Source organism: Delphinapterus leucas, chromosome 18 (assembly GCF_059928025.1).
Source record: "Delphinapterus leucas isolate spDelLeu-1000000601 "Yukka" chromosome 18, BTC_Dleu_Yukka2, whole genome shotgun sequence".
NCBI classification, from domain to species: domain Eukaryota; kingdom Metazoa; phylum Chordata; class Mammalia; order Artiodactyla; family Monodontidae; genus Delphinapterus; species Delphinapterus leucas.
In genome coordinates this window covers 71,850,276-71,866,378 of record NC_143146.1, presented here as the reverse complement: position 1 = coordinate 71,866,378, position 16,103 = coordinate 71,850,276, and the positions used below count along the sequence as shown (strand labels likewise).

The window sequence follows — 16,103 nt, the reverse complement described above, 5'->3', positions numbered from 1 at the left end:
AATTACATCATGTGCGGGTAGGGTTTCAACATATGTATTTGGGGGATACAAACACTCAGTCCGTAACAGATCCTTTACAGGTAGTTTGCTGATGCTTAGAGAGTACAAGTACTCTATGTCGCTGACTAAGAGCATAGCTACATGTATTAGAAACCAGACAAGCAGGTGATAAGGTTAATAATCTATAATGGAAATTGAGGTTCCTAATCAGGACTCCTGCTTTGATATAAGGCCACCTTAACGAGGAGGGAGACACCTGTAGACAAAGTCAGAATTTTCTGCAGGAAGAAGTTCTGAGTTCATTTCAACATGTGAACAAGTGCTCAGTTATGTATTTAACCTGTTAACCATGCTTCTATAGGTGGTTCTCCCTGGCAAAGACTGCTTTTTTCAATAAGCCCCAAGACCTTCTGGGAAGGTAGGAGAGATGAGAGAAAAAGTGTTTCAGGACTTTCTGAAGGGAGCGTTTTATGATTTTCAACAGAATTACCGTATCATGCCAGAACAAATGGGCATCAAAGCTGGAGCCAACAACAAGAGGGTAGAGTATAACAAGACGTAAGTAAGAGAAGTAGGGTAGTTTAGAATTATGGAGTTTGATGTGGTATGCTTCAAAAAAATTGTTTGAAAAATACATTATTTTTTAAGTAGAAAGAAAATTAATTTTATGGTACCATTTAGGTGGTGAAAAAAACACACAAACCAAAATGGGAAGAAGTGATGAAGAATTACTATCCAAGAAGGAAGGGAAATAACTGCTTAAATCAACGTGTACATCTGTTATCTGACACGGCTCCATATCAGGACAGGTACTTAGAAGTGTTTCTGCTGAACAGGATGATCCTCTTTTCCTTACACCCCACGTCCGATCCACCCTCAATCTACCCATTCTCCACCATCTCCGCTGTTAAGACTGAGTCTGAACTGTTGCAATGCCTCACTCGGACTGCAGATGCCTCATGTTCCACACAGCATTCAGACTGATCTTCCTAAGCACAAATCTAATCATGCTCCTTCCCTGATCAAAACCTTTCAATGGATTCCTATTAAGGAAAAAACCCAAATCCAAGTTCCTTACCCTCCTAGTCAATAAAACTAATAATCCCAACTAGCTCTCTGAACATTTCCTACCATTCTATTCCTAGATGACTCCAGATTCCAGTCACACTAGCCTTACCTTCCCGCTGCCAGCCAAATATAATCTTGCCTCAACATGTTTACACTTGCTCTTTTCTCTGACTATAACCTCCTGCACCCATTATTCAGTCTTTTTAAAAAATATATTTATTATTTATTTATTTTGGCTGCGCCGGGTCTTAGTTGCGGTATGTATGTATTTTTTAATTTTTTATTGATTGATTGATTGATTGCGGTACTCGCGGGCCTTTCACTGTTGTGGCCTCTCCCGTTGCAGAGCACAGGCTCCAGACGCGCAGGCTCAGCGGCCATGGCTCACAGGCCCAGTCGCTCCATGGCATGTGGGATCCTCCTGGACCGGGGCACGAACCCGTGTCCCCTGCATCGGCAGGCAGACTCTCAACCACTGCGCCACCAGGGAAGCCTGGGATCATTTTTTTAGTTGCAGCACGCAGACTTCTTAGTTGCGGCATTCGAACTCTTAGTTGCAGCATGCATGCGGGATCTAGTTCCCTGACCAGGGATTGAACCTGGGCCCCCTGCATTGGGAGCACAGAGTCCTACCCACTGGGCCACCAGGGACATCCCCCTTTATTCAGTCTTAATTCAAGGTTACCTCAAAGAGGCTTTTCTTGACCACCCAGCAAAAGTAGTTATCGCAGTCACTCTACTACATTTTCCTCACAGTACTTGCTAACACTAAGCTAAGTACTAAGTAGTACTATACTTGGTACTTAGCACTTACTACTATACTAAATAGTATGTGCTTGTTGTCTTCCCCCCACCTCCTAAAATGTAAGCATTCCTTGAGGGCAGACACCATTTCACTCCTGTATCACTGATACCCAGGACAGTGCCTGGAACATAGCAGTGCTTAATAAAATTTTGTTTACTGACTAACTACAAAACATTCTACTTAGATCATCTCATTTTCTCAGCAAAACACATATGCTTTGAAATGTAATTAATCAAACGTTATTTTGCAGGTATTTTCTAATTATTTAAATAAAATATTTACTATTTTGGTCAACCAGAGGCATTATATTGGAAAGTGTTTTAGCAACTGGATAGCCTCAAAAATGCTTACATTAATACCAAGTTTGCAATGATGGAAACATCTGACATGTGCACTGTCCAGTAAGGTAACTACTTGTCACATGTGGCTGCTGAGTATTTTATATGTGGCCACTGCAGCAAGAACTAGATTTTTAATTTCATTTTAATGACTTTAAAGTTAAATTTAAATGGCTACATGCAAGTACTGGCTATCAGACCACACAATGCAACTCTAATTGTGAAAGTTAGATGTGAGCAAGGAAATGACAGACTGTTAAATGTTGTTAGAAGATGAAATGCAAGGTGGACTGGGGCAGAAGCCATATTACAAAGAAACCCATTTTAAGGTTGAATAATATAAAATTTCCAATATTCAACCAGTTTTGATTTTAAAAAGAAACACCTGGCAATTTTATATACTATACTGTGCTATGAAATTTAAAACATTTTGTATTCTGCTAAGCTCTGTGCAAAGCAACAGGGATTTTAAGATTTAAGACAACCCAGTCGATTCTAAATCATTATTAACAGTATAAATAAGAAATAACCTCTACATAATCTACATTCCATTTATCATCAGATTCAGAGCTTACCTTATGTTTCACAATACTGTCCTACTGTAGGCAGCCGAACAACTAAGGTAGTTTGAAAGGTCCATTACATTTATACACTAAAGTTAACGGCATTTAAACTGCACAGGTGAAAAGCATCTGTGTTCTTTTCCTCTCAATTTTAAGAGAAGACAAATTGTCAAAATTAGCTTATTTGAATGTCATATCAGAGAATTATTTTGATTAAAATACATACTTATCAATAAAATATTTCTCTTTCGTCAGTATTTACCAACACAGGAGCAAGGACATATATACAGTGACTTGAAAAAAAAATCTTTCCCAATCTTATATTAGATTTTCGGATCTTCTTGAATTCCTTTCTGTTCTCTAGGTGCCTTTTAAAATCTCATTTCTGACAATATAAAATCATAGTTCCTTTGCTTTAGCCTGGTATTTGGTTACTGTATTAACAAAATATAATATAGAATTTAGAATAGATATTACATTTTATTTTTATATTGAGAATTACATGAAAATATCAATCTTTCATGTGATATAATTTTAGTTAAAGATAAAGAACATCTTCTACAATAGTACAACCATATCCATTCCCCTATGTTATATTTGGGAAAAAAGGAAATGATCTTTAGTGGCACTCTTATTAGAAATTATCCCAGTTTCAGCATATTAGCATTTTATTTCCAAGTTTAAATTACAGTATTTTAGGCAGTCATGTATAATGACATTTCCCTACACCAGAATCACAAAGTTGAGTGGCTGAGAATATATTAGTCTTCAGATGAAATGAACTGCCTAGGACACTGCCACATGGAAGGAGTCAGGAACAAAGCCATAACTATGATCACAGCATCAGAAGATTCAAAGTTGTTTTATCTTCAGCTTTTAAGAACATTTTTCACCTTAAAAGTTTTAAGCCTTTGCCTGTGATACTGTTGGGAATGATGCATACAAAAATAATAGCCTTTAGTGCTATTATTTTTTTAAAAAAATGAATTCCTAGGCATTTCATATAGTACAAAACAACTGCAACAATCCAAGATTTTAAGCATTAAAAGAAATAAACTCTTATCGCCCAGTCTCTTAAAGGGATTACCTGCACTAAATTATTCAACTTGATCTTGTCATTTTTAATACACAATAGGTAAAAATGCCAAACAACAGCAAGATAAGTTTTTCTAGCAGGTGGATGCGACTCTTACAGGAACAACAGGAATTTCCTTTTGGGCAGAAAAGAGCATTTAGGCTTTCGCACTCCAGTGTGGTTACAACTATTCCCAGGCAGAGGCTCCTCCTGACCTCTGTGGCATGTCGGCCTCTGTGATTGTTTTTTAATATACAGCAGGGCACACGAAGTCTGTTATGTTCTTCTTTGTATTCCCAGGATCCACGCCAGTGTCTGGCAGATAATAAGAATTTAATAATGTCTGTTAAATAAATTTAGCAATAGTTGGAAGAAAATCCTTTGCTTCCACAGAAAGATACCACTGGCTTTCTGGGGAGGCAAGTTCACGATGAAGCTAGATGAAACCACCTAAGGTCACCCCAATGCCAAGACACTGATTGACTTTTAAAAATCCAGTTGTTGAGTCAATCAATACTATTTACAGTAACGTGAAAGATAGAAAACTCTTATTCTAAACATTTTCTAAGATTCTACAACATGTTTTGGTTTTCCATTTCAGCTTCTAATAATTCCTTTGAACTAAGTTTGACCTAAATGTTGCTTTAAATTGATCCTTTGAATGGAATATTGTTTTCTCACTTTAGAAAATTTAAAAGGATACTGAATCTAATTCACAAGGAAACACCAGAAAACCCAAAATGAGGAGCATTCTTCTAAAAAAAGAGGAGGAAGAACAGAATGTTCTTCCAGAATGTCAATGCCATAAAAGACAAAGTCTATGGAAATGTTACAGGTTAAAAGAGACTAAAGGTACACAACTAAATGCATAACCCCATACTCAATCCTGTACTGGGAAGGGGCAAAATGGCATAAAGGACATTACTGAATCAACTGACAAAACTGGAATACCAACAGTAAAGTATCAATGTTAAACTTACTGAAGTTTGTTAACTGTACTTCTCAGGAATTAACACACTTAAGAATTTAGGAATGTAGGGCTATGATGTATGTAAGTTACCCTTGAATGACTTAGAAAAGATACAGTGTGTGTAGATACATGCATGTATGTATCTACAAACACATGCTCTGAGAGAGAGCGAGCACACAGGAGTATAAATGATAAAGCAAATGAGACAAAAAATCTTAATAGACAAATCTAGGTAAAAGGTATATAGGTATTCTTCTTGTTGTTTCTTTCAACTTACCAACTTATAAGTTTTGAAATTACTTTCAAATGAATAAAAACAGGTAATCAAAAAAGGACATTCTTTTTTCTCAGTAAATTCTTTAGAGGTGGCCAACTCCAACAGTTCATCCTGGTTCTGCTGTGAGTCTTTTCCCCCATTTGTTTAGACACTTGTTAAAATGTTAATTCTCATACAAATAATTGTTTTTGTTTTATTTACATTGTTCAAACATTCTAACTCCTTCTGCATTTACTTTCAAATAAAATAGCAGAGGTAATTTACAACCTTTTCAAACAGAAGCAATAGGTGCAACCCAGTTGTTCTAGGCTTTATATAAGTTAATCATATACAATTAAAAATATTTTCAGAGCACTGTAATAACCTCTGTAAGGCCTACAAAAGTGAGTTTAAGACCCCAACTCTGCCCTTCGGTAGATAAAAATCCAGCGGGAGATAAAGATATAAACTATGATCTGAAAAAAGGGGCAGAATCAACAAAGGTGGTATTTCTATTGTTGCATAACATATTTCCCCCAAACTTGGTAGCCTAAAACAATAAACATTTATTATTTCATAAAGTCTCTGTGGCCAAGAATCCAGGAGGGCTTAGCTGGTTGAGCTGCAGACAAGATGTGGGCTGGGCCTCCAGTCCTTCTAGGGCTTGACTAGGGCTGCAAGATCAACTTCCCAGGTGGCTCCCTCGCATGCCAGGCAAGTTCGTGCTGGCTGTTGGGAGGAGGCCTGAGCTCCGCATCACATGGGCTTCTCCACAGGGCTGCTCTAGTGCACGCGTGACATGGCAGCTGGCCTCCCTGAGAGTGACTGATTCACTCACTCGCAGGGAGGCCAGAGAGCACGATGGAAGCCACAACGTCTTCTATGACCTAGCTTCAGAAGTCACACGCTGTCATTTCCACAATATCCTACTGGTTACACAGGTCAATCCTACTTAGTACAGGACGGGACTTCACAAGGGCATGAATAACAAGGGGCAGGAATCACCAGGGGCCATCTTGGGAGCTGACTACCACAAAAGATAGAAAATACCAAGGGAGTACCAAGAAGGTGCAAATAACTCCATTCCTTGGGCTGCCAGTGATAAAAAAAAAAATTAGGTTATCTCTGTGGTATAACCTTTTAAATTTAGTTCTTCACTCAGAAAGTAAGCCAGTAATTGTAACAGAGAATACAACAGCCTGGCAATGTTCCTCCCTCTTTTAACCACGCATACACTAGAATGTATCCAAAGAGAGCTTTACAGTTTTTTATAATCAGATACTGGGGCCCCACGACTTACACTCATATGTACTACTTCAGGTGGGCACATAAGTCTCAGTCCGTACAGAGGTGTGCCGTACACTCCTTAATATGAAGTTAAGTGTAGAATTGCCCCTAACCAGTAAATACCTCAAACACAAGAGTCTTATCACATTCACATTCACATAATTACAGAATCCTTGAATTACAAGGGATTTTAGAAAACCTCATCCCTTCTTTTAAAGAAGCAGGAATGAAAACTTTAGGCAACACAGATCCAGACCAATGCACATGCCCACAATGTTCCAACAACCACTACCTAGTGTATACTCAACACGTATGCTTAAATTCTCTCTAGCAACAACAGACCTTCAGCAAATTCTTTCTCAACTAAATGTACTAAGATGGTTTCAACCCAAAATAATGCATGATGTACTTGTGTTTCTAATGGAAATGATGGATTAAATTCTTATCCACTTATAATTTATTGTTCTTCTGTGATTAGTGGAAGGCACATAAAAGATGAGTGGAATAATGCAGCCAGCATAAACAAGTACTGTACTTGATATGAACCTCATTACTCTATAATCAATTGTGTATTATGGCATAAAGCATGTAGGTGAACAACTACTGGACCAGTCAGAGAACCTTCATTTTAATATCAGTTCCGCTCCTAGATAGCTGTAGGAGGTGAATGACTTCTTTATACTTTCTTGGCCTCTGTGTTATTTGTAAAACAAAGGCTTGGGTTGAATTGTGTCCTCTAAAAAGATTCACAGTACCTGTGAACACAACCTTATTTGGAAATTGAATCTCAGCAGTTGATAAATTAAGATGAAGTCATTTAGGGTGTGACTGTGTCCATATGAAAGGGGGAAATTTGGACACAGAGTCAGAAATGCACACAGGGAAAATGCCATGTGTACATGAAAACAGAATTTGGGGTGATAACGTGTATAAGCCAAGGAACACAGAAGTCTGCGGGTGAACAACCGAAAGCTAGGATGGAACAGATTCTTCCTGACAGTCCTCACAGTGAGCCAACCATGTGACACCTTGATCCTGGACTTCTAGCCACCAGAACTGTGACACAATAAATTTCTGTTGTTTAAGCCATCTGGGTTTTGGTACTTCGTTACAGCACCCCTAGCAAACTAATACAGAAGAGACGATCTCTTAACATTCCAGAAGGTCTAAAATTGAGTAATTCTATGAAATACTACAGATGTTCAGGAAGATTTCTCATATTCAATTGTTTACAGTATACCACCAGTCTTTCAACAGAAAACAGAAAAGATCCTCTGTAACTATATTCAAGGGATGGCAAACTTCTTCTACAGAGTCAGATAGTAAATATTTTAGGCTTTGTAGGACATATAAGATCTCTGTCACATATTATTTTTTTAAAACTCTTTAAAAATGTAAAAATCACTTAGTCCAAGGGCCATACAAAAACAGGCCTCATTCCACATTTGACCCACGGGGAAAGTCTGCTCACCCACGATGTGTAGGGCTAACAAGCCTCTTTTTCCTTAGGTTCCTTTTCCTCATAGTTCCAAGCCCAGGGAAACGATTTCACATTCTTTTCACAACTAGATGGAAGATATTTTACACTAGATAAGGCATGCTTCCAAAGTTCTTAGAGCTAGCTGTCCCTTCTTGACTATTATAACTATTACACTATAATAGTCCAGAACTAGCAGCTTTCCCCATTTCTCCTTCAGTTACTCTCCATTAAGAAGGAGGCATGCACATGCAAATTACTTGTGACTGTCAACTACACACTCTCAGAAGCACTAGTACCCCCATGCTATTTCCAGGGACATTCCCAAGAATACCCCAAGGATATGCTGCTTTCACATCTCACAAAATGATTAACATCTAGAGGTTTAAACAGTTAAGGTACTTTTCATAATCACCAGGTACTGTGGATCTGATAGCAGGGCTAAGTATATAGAAAGCTAGACAAGGGCCAGAGACTTAAAGTTTCAAGGTGATGCCACAGGCTATTACTGTTGCTTTTCCTTCTCTTTTTCTAAATTGGGCCACTGCTGTTTTCTCACTAAAGGGGCTGGTTTCTGTAAAGTGAATAACTAGTACCTCGCATAAAATAGGTGCTCCATAAATGTTAAAGCCCTCTCTCCTTAACTGGGCTACTCATGTGTTTTACAAAGTGAAGACAGAAAAACAAGATGGATGATTTTCCTGTTGCTTAGGAAAAATAACTAAAGCTTGTTTAGAGAATATACCTGAAAATGCAAGGTGAAAGAAGCCAGCTTTCTGGTATGCATGCATGTTGGAATGGCTCAGGGTGATGTAGGGTCAGGTGAAAAGGATTGAGAAGTGGAAGGAAAAGGGGTTACCATGGCCATAGTGGTAAAATAAAGGAAGACACTTCTAACCGAATTTATTTCAAATACCACATCATATAACTTAATTGATTACTTATTAAGAAAAGATTCCTATAACCCATTCCTGATTTGTTCTCCTATAACAAAATTTTCGGTTTTGAAAAAACAACAAATATTAAACAGCATCTATAAGAGTGGAAAATGGGCCCTATATTAGTTTGCTTGGGCTGCCATAACAGAATACCAAAGACTGAGTGGTTTACACATCAGTGATTTCTTTCCTCACAGTTGGAAGCTGAAGTCCAAGACTAAGGTGTTACCAGGTTGGTTTCTTCTGAGGCTTTTTTCCTTGGTTTACAGATGGTTGTTTTCTCACTGGGTCCTCACGTGGTCTTCCCTCTCTACATGGTACATCTGTGTCCTGATCTCCTCCTCTTATAAGAACACCAGTCATAATGGGTTAGGACCCACCCTAAAGATTTCATTTTAACTTAATCACGCCTTTAAAGAACTTATCTCCACATACAGTCATATTCTCAGGTACTGGAGGTTAAAGCTTCAACATATGAATTTTGGTGGGGGGGGCACAAATCAGCCCATAACAGGCCCAAACTTTAATTTGTCAGCACTGTAGTTTGCATTTATAGTACAATGACTGCATCTCTATTTATCTACATGTCACATAAGCAAATGAAGTAATACAGCATGATGACCTCAATTTATTAGAAAGCATCTCTTCTTCCTATAGAAACCCAAATCTATGAATTGCACACAAAGTGTGGTGATCTACTTGATAATTTGCCAGGGCTGGCCCACGGTAGTAGGCGGACCACAAGGAGCACCAAAGTTCCCTTTCCGAATCACCGCTTCCTCACTGGCTTGCCATAAAATCTAAAATTCTTATATTTTATTCCTTCACTGGCATTTTGTTTCCTCTGAAAATGTAATATATTAAGTGATCATTAGCCACTAACACCTTAGGGTAGAACAACTAAGTTCGCAGTCTTAAAATAACTAATTCCATCATAATGGAATTTTCTTTATTATGGCTCTGCTATTGGAATGTTAATGACAGTCTTCTTTAATAATAATTCTAGTATAGGTCATTCAAGTTTTTTTTTAAGATAGAGACAAATATCATGTATAAAAACACTTCTTCAACTAATAAAGAAACCTGAGAAGATTAAGAGGAAGGTGATGAATTAACATTTTTGAGTACCTGCTCTGTATCATGTACTCTGCTATGTACCTTAGAAAGCAAATAATTCAATCTTAAAAATAATTCTATATAGTAATATTAACCCCATTTACAGATGAGGAAACAGGCTCAGATAAATTAATATCACAGAGTTTGCTGATAGGTAAGGAGAGATTAAAACCCATGTCTGGTTCTGTGGCTTGCCTGTTGGGTACCTGTGGTCAAACTACTAGTACTGAGCTCCGGTTTCCTCATTTTAAGAAATGAAGGTAATAATGGTACCCTACTTTTTATAGCACTATTATGAAGTTTAAGTGAGTAATGTGCATACATAATAGTGTGGTGGAAAGCAGCAGAAGTGATGTGCAGCTTCTGAGACTAGGCCTAAAAACCTTGTCGCCTTTTGCTCTTGCCCTCTTGGAACACTCCTGCTGCCTTGTTAAAAAGTCCAAGGGAGACTATGAGTGAGGAAAGATGGCTTGGAGACAGAGACAGGCCCAGCTGAGATGCAGCATCCTGGCCTCAGACCCTTCAGCCCCAGGCCAGCTGCCAACTCACAGCAGCTACATGAGTGGACCCAGGTGAGACCAACAGAACTTTAGAGTCACCTATAGAATTAGCAGAAATTAGAAATCATTTTTAAAGTCACAGAGTACAGTAGATGCTAGGGATACTTCTAAGCATCCTACAATGCACAGGACAGCCCACTCCCCCCAAAAGAATTATGGTCCCAAATGTCAATAATGCTGAGGTTGAGAAACTCTGTTATAATGTGTCATAGAATGGTGGCAAGGATTAAGACAGTAGTGGGGAGAGGTGGAGAAGTGCTTAGATTCTGGATATATTTTTAAATATTTTAAAAGTAAAGCTGACTGTATTTGCTGAGGGATTAAATGTATAGTACAAGGGAAAAGGATTCCTATCAAAGATGACACCAAGGTTTCTCATCTGAGCAATTAGAAGAATGAAGTGCTTCGTACTGAGATGAGAAAGGATGTGGGAGTAGCAGGTAGGGAAAAAGTGCTTTGTTTTTATTTGGGAGTGAGAAGTAACTGATGGAATTCAAGCATTCGATTTTGGACATACTAAATTTGAAATATCTATCTACTTGGCGCCAAGTGAATAAATATATCAGGTAGGCAAATGGATATGAGTCTGAAGTTCAGGGGCAAGGTTGGGGCTAGAGAAAACTTGGGACTCTTTAGCATCTGTATAGTATTTAAAGCTACAGAACAGGCTAATATTATTTAGAGAGCAAATGCAAACTGAGAAGAGCTCTGAGCTCTGAGGCGTTCCAATGTTTAAAGAGGAGGAGCCAGTAAAAGATACTAAGAAGATGAAGAAGACAACTTGAGGTAGGAGGAGGAGAGAAGAGAATGATCAACTGTGTCAAATGCTGCTCAGATGTCAAAAGGAAAATGAGGACCAAGAAATGCCCACCAAATCTGGCAACATGGATGCCAACACTGATGTGGAAATGAACAGTTTTGGTGGGGACATAGAAATGAAAATCTGAGTCGCCTGGACTCAAAAGAGTTAATAGTAAAGGAAGGTAGAGATAGTAGCTGTAAATAGTGATCCACTCTCTCCAGGCCTTTGTAAAGCTGAGTAAAGAAACAATAATATCTGGAGGGGATTTTTTTTTCTTCCAACTTCTTGTTCTACATATGCACATACAGAAAAGTTTACAGTATGACAACTCCCCTTACATCCACCCCAGAGATTCAAATTTTAACACTATCATATTAGTTTTCCTGTATATACATATACACATACACACACACACATTTCTGTTATTGAAGATAACTTCACCTCTACATATACTTCAGATATACCTCATTTTAAAAAGGCCTTTCTCCTTCATAACCATGATAAACATTAACACACCCAGGAAAATAAAAAATATATTCCCAAATATATTCTATAGCCAGGCATACTCAAATTCTCCCAATGTGTTTTACAGCAGTTTTGTTTTTCTTTTTTTCAAACCAGGATTTAATCCAAGGCCATGCATTGCATTTGGTTATCAGGTTTCTTTGGTCTCTCTCAATGACTTTTTAAAAAGACCTGTTTTATAAAATGGATTGGATTGATTCTTTGTTATGACATTTAACTTGTTCTTCTATCCTGGAAGGGAAGTTTTTGAGGGTAGTAAATACATTTATTATTCCTGGCACAATATCCTAAAATTAACATTTCCCAATTTTCTGATATCTCTCTGCAATGCCCTTCAGTTTCAGAAAATTCTCAATTTACCCCAAGATTTTTAAAAAATATTTAACTGCCACCTATTAGTTCTGAAGACTCAACTGAGCAACTTTCAGGGCTTATACACTCTATATTCAGAAAAAATATACTACCATCTTTCATTTACTATAAGAATTCAAGGGAGATCTCATCTTAAAGCTAATCAGTACCCAAACCATACAACATTTTATTGATTAACCACAACAAATTACATTTAGAAAGTAAAATGAATTATCTGGAATTTCTTTCCTGATTAGCAAAATAGTGCCTCCTAATACTTGAGGGTGAAAGCTGCTGTTAAATATGCCTACATGACTGGAAATTATAACAGCCAGATGAGTTCACTGGGCTGGTGCTGGTATGTTCTGTATGCCCTTCTGTCTATGTAGTAAACAGCTTAAATACAGATGAAAAATTTGATTATACTCATATTTGGGCTTCTATAACTGGTCATTCATGTATAAATTCTTTAAACAACTTAATGAACATTCTTTAAGCAACTTAAAATGCAAATCGACCCAACAATTTTTACAGCTATAATTCCAAGGAACATTTAGGTGTTGTCAATTTATCTTAAAACATTTCTGCCATAATCTTCAAATTACTGTCTTTTCCACAGTGTTGGAAAACATTAAAAATAGAATGTTTTATACAAATGAATTTTATACTCTAATTCAATGAACATTTCAAGTTCCCTCTAACTTGCATTGCTATTTTTTTATCTTACAAAACCTGAAATTATTTAGCATTTATATGAGATCTAAATTATGATGAAATAAGTGAGTTCATCTCATATGATGAAATAAATGAGTAAAATAAAATGGTTAATGATTTTTAGTGCCTTGGCATTGGAATCTGAATCAAACCACTGGCGCTTACTTAGAGAGATGGAGACTCCTTTGGGCCTATGGACCATCTCAGGGCGGTAAATGCCCTTCACCAGCCGTCTAGTCCACCTCAACCTGATTACAAACCCTCCCTTGAATAAATCAGAAGCTGATCAGACTTTAAGAAACACCTTCCCTAAGACCAGGATTATTAATTCATATAAAAATCAAAACTGTAGCTATTATTACCTTATAATAAGTCAGCCTGTAGATCACTTGAACTTTCACAGACTATCTGGAAGACCATAATCATACTATGTAAACTCAGATTTAGACGCAGAGCTAGATGGGAGGGAGGGACCAACCAGCAGCGGAAAATCATCCTCTCAATTTATTCTCCAGCTAGGAAATTATACAGTAATATATACAAAAATACAGTTATTTCACAGAACTACCTTAATACTTTAATAATTTTAATGGGATAGTCAACATTACTGAATTACTTGCTCTCATATGAAGCAACGTGAGGTAACAAAATCAAACTAACGTTATGTATTTGTGGTAGCCGCCTACAAGACGGGCTCCAGTGGGCCCTGCCTCCTGGTACTTACAGCCTGTGTACATCCCTCCCACATTATATCAAGGTGGATCTGTACAACAGAGCGACGGTGTGTCACTTCTAAGGCTATATTATAAAAGACACTGAGGTTTCTGCCGCTCTCTCAGACACTTGCTCTGGGTGAAAGCCAGCTGTCATGTTGTGAGGACACTCAAGCAGCCTTCAGATGAATGCAACCACATGAGAGCCTGAATTGGAACCACTCAGCTAAACCACTCCCAGTTTCCTGACCATCAAAAACTATGTGAAATAATAAATGTTTGTCTTTTAAGCGGTTTTGGGGAAATTTCTTACAAAGCAAAGGATAATATAATAATATATACTAATTTGGCTGGTTGAAGTTATAACTCTGTAACTTCTCATTTAGGTATTAAAAATCACAGCATGCTGATGCAATGTAAGGTAGTAAAAAAATCCACTAACAAATGCCTACTGAGTACCACTGAGGGCAAAAAAGCTCTCTCATACTCCACATGAAACTTCCTCAGGGTAATAGTCACGGCTGACCTCTAACTTCTCATTAACTCCTCCCTAGGTAGGAGGGAGTAACTGGTCTGATGACAAATTTGAGAGGAGGAATTCTGAGGCTCAGCTACTTCTCCTCTCCTTTCCATTTCACATTTGTCTGACTAAAGAGAGCCATTTGTTCTGGTCTGCTGTCACACAGTAAACGTAGTGGGACAAGCTTTACTCTTGAAGACATTGAAACCCGAGGTTTAAGTCTGAGTGATTCTGGAGCGCAACACTAGGAAGCTCACTGTTGCTGCAAACCTCAGCCGCATTTTGCAAACAACTTTTTCGGTAATTAAACTTACATTTGGGCGGACTCTGGGGGGGTTCACGCCAAGGAGTACTTCCCACAACTTCTACTGCCCGTGTCCTTGTCCCCACGGTGAGCCACTGCCACCCCCCGCCTCTGCAGGAGACCCTCCAACACTAGCAGGTTTCAGCATCAGAGGAGCCCAGGAGGGGGACCCTCCCGATCCCCAGCTAATGAGACTGGACAATATGCTTTTGGCAGAAGGGGTTTCAGGTCCTGAGAAAGGCATGTAATGAATTCACTCCACACGTGATGAACCTTCCCCGAGAGCAGAGTAGAACACGTCCCATTTCCCCAAGAGATGGAAAGAATGGTGGGCATCATCCATCGAAAGTTTAGTTCCATTCAGATGCAGCTCAAACAAAGCACTTGTGAAGCAGTTATGATTTTAAGATCAAGGTTCCTTGATGCCAGACGAAAAAGTCGTAACTTCAGTAAACAGACCACAGAAATCTTGAATGAATACTTTTACTCACACCTCAGCAACCCCTACCGCAGTGAAGAAGCCGAAGAGGAGCTGGTCAAGAAATGCAGCATCACAGTGTCACAGGTATCCAACTGGTTTGGCAACAAACGAATCAGGTACAAGAAGAATATCGGCAAGTTTCAGGAAGAAGCCCATCTCCACGCTGCAAAGACAGCTGTGACAGCTGCACATGCAGTGGCCGCAGCCGTGCAGAACCACCAGACCAACTCGCCCACCACGCCAAATTCTGGTGGGTACCCTCCGTCATGTGACCAGTCAGATGGGGGGATATGCACTGATGGCCTTGGAGGAAATTCACTGTACAGTCCACATACTTTAAACGCTAATGGAGGCTGGCAGGACGCAACAACTCCATCTTCTGTGACTTCTCCTACAGAAGGCCCAGGAAGTGTGCACTCTGATACCGCTAACTAATCTCTGGCAACACCTTTCCCTGAGCTGACATGCCTTGATAAGTGCATTCAGAGTAACAGGAGGAAAAGGAAAGCGTTTTTGTAGCCCACCATCTACAGCTTTACTGTAAAACCTTGTCTTAATTAGAGAACTTGGTGAATCTGTTTTTTAAGGAATCATAATCATTTGAATTTATACTTAAAAACACACAATGTTAAAAAAGCCCTTTAACCAATTAGGCCAAGATTTAACACTGTTGACAGTCCTATAGCTATTTTATTATAATTTATTACCAATATTTTACATTAATGGTTTCTCACTTGCCAATTACTTGGCCTTAAGGGTAAAAAGTACAATATATGCTAAACCTCAGTTGCTAAAGCAGATACAAAGACTCACCTCACCTAAATGGAACTTCTTGCATATTTCCACTGCAGACTTTGATTGTCCTTCTTTCATATCACTAATGGAGTTGGAATAAAGGAGCTGTTTGGCTACCTGTTAATGATGGTTGTGTTTAAGAATCTTCCTCGTCACACTTGGGTTTCGATCTCTTATGTTATAATTAGATCAGAGACTGGTAGCATCTTTTCTCTCTCTGAAAGCACCAGTGCCCAGAGTCTGCTCAGAAATTAAATTATGGATCCAGACTGTTTTGAGAGCTGAAGATACTTGCTGCTGATAGAGGTGACCACGAGATCCGTCTGGGGTTTTATGGTGTGCACTGGGTGCTGCACAGACTTGTCAAGGTTTGCTATGTCCTCTGGGCATTCACAAAGGCCCTGCTCTCTGGAGTGCTGTATATAGTGTAGCAAAAGAGTATTTA

The 16,103-nt window shown here is 38.6% G+C and overlaps 1 pseudogene; it reads left to right on the top strand.

The window, feature by feature from the left end:
- Positions 1-10,358: 10,358 nt before the first annotated feature.
- Positions 10,359-15,680, top strand: LOC111175204 (pre-B-cell leukemia transcription factor 3 pseudogene; annotated as a pseudogene).
- Positions 15,681-16,103: the final 423 nt, after the last annotated feature.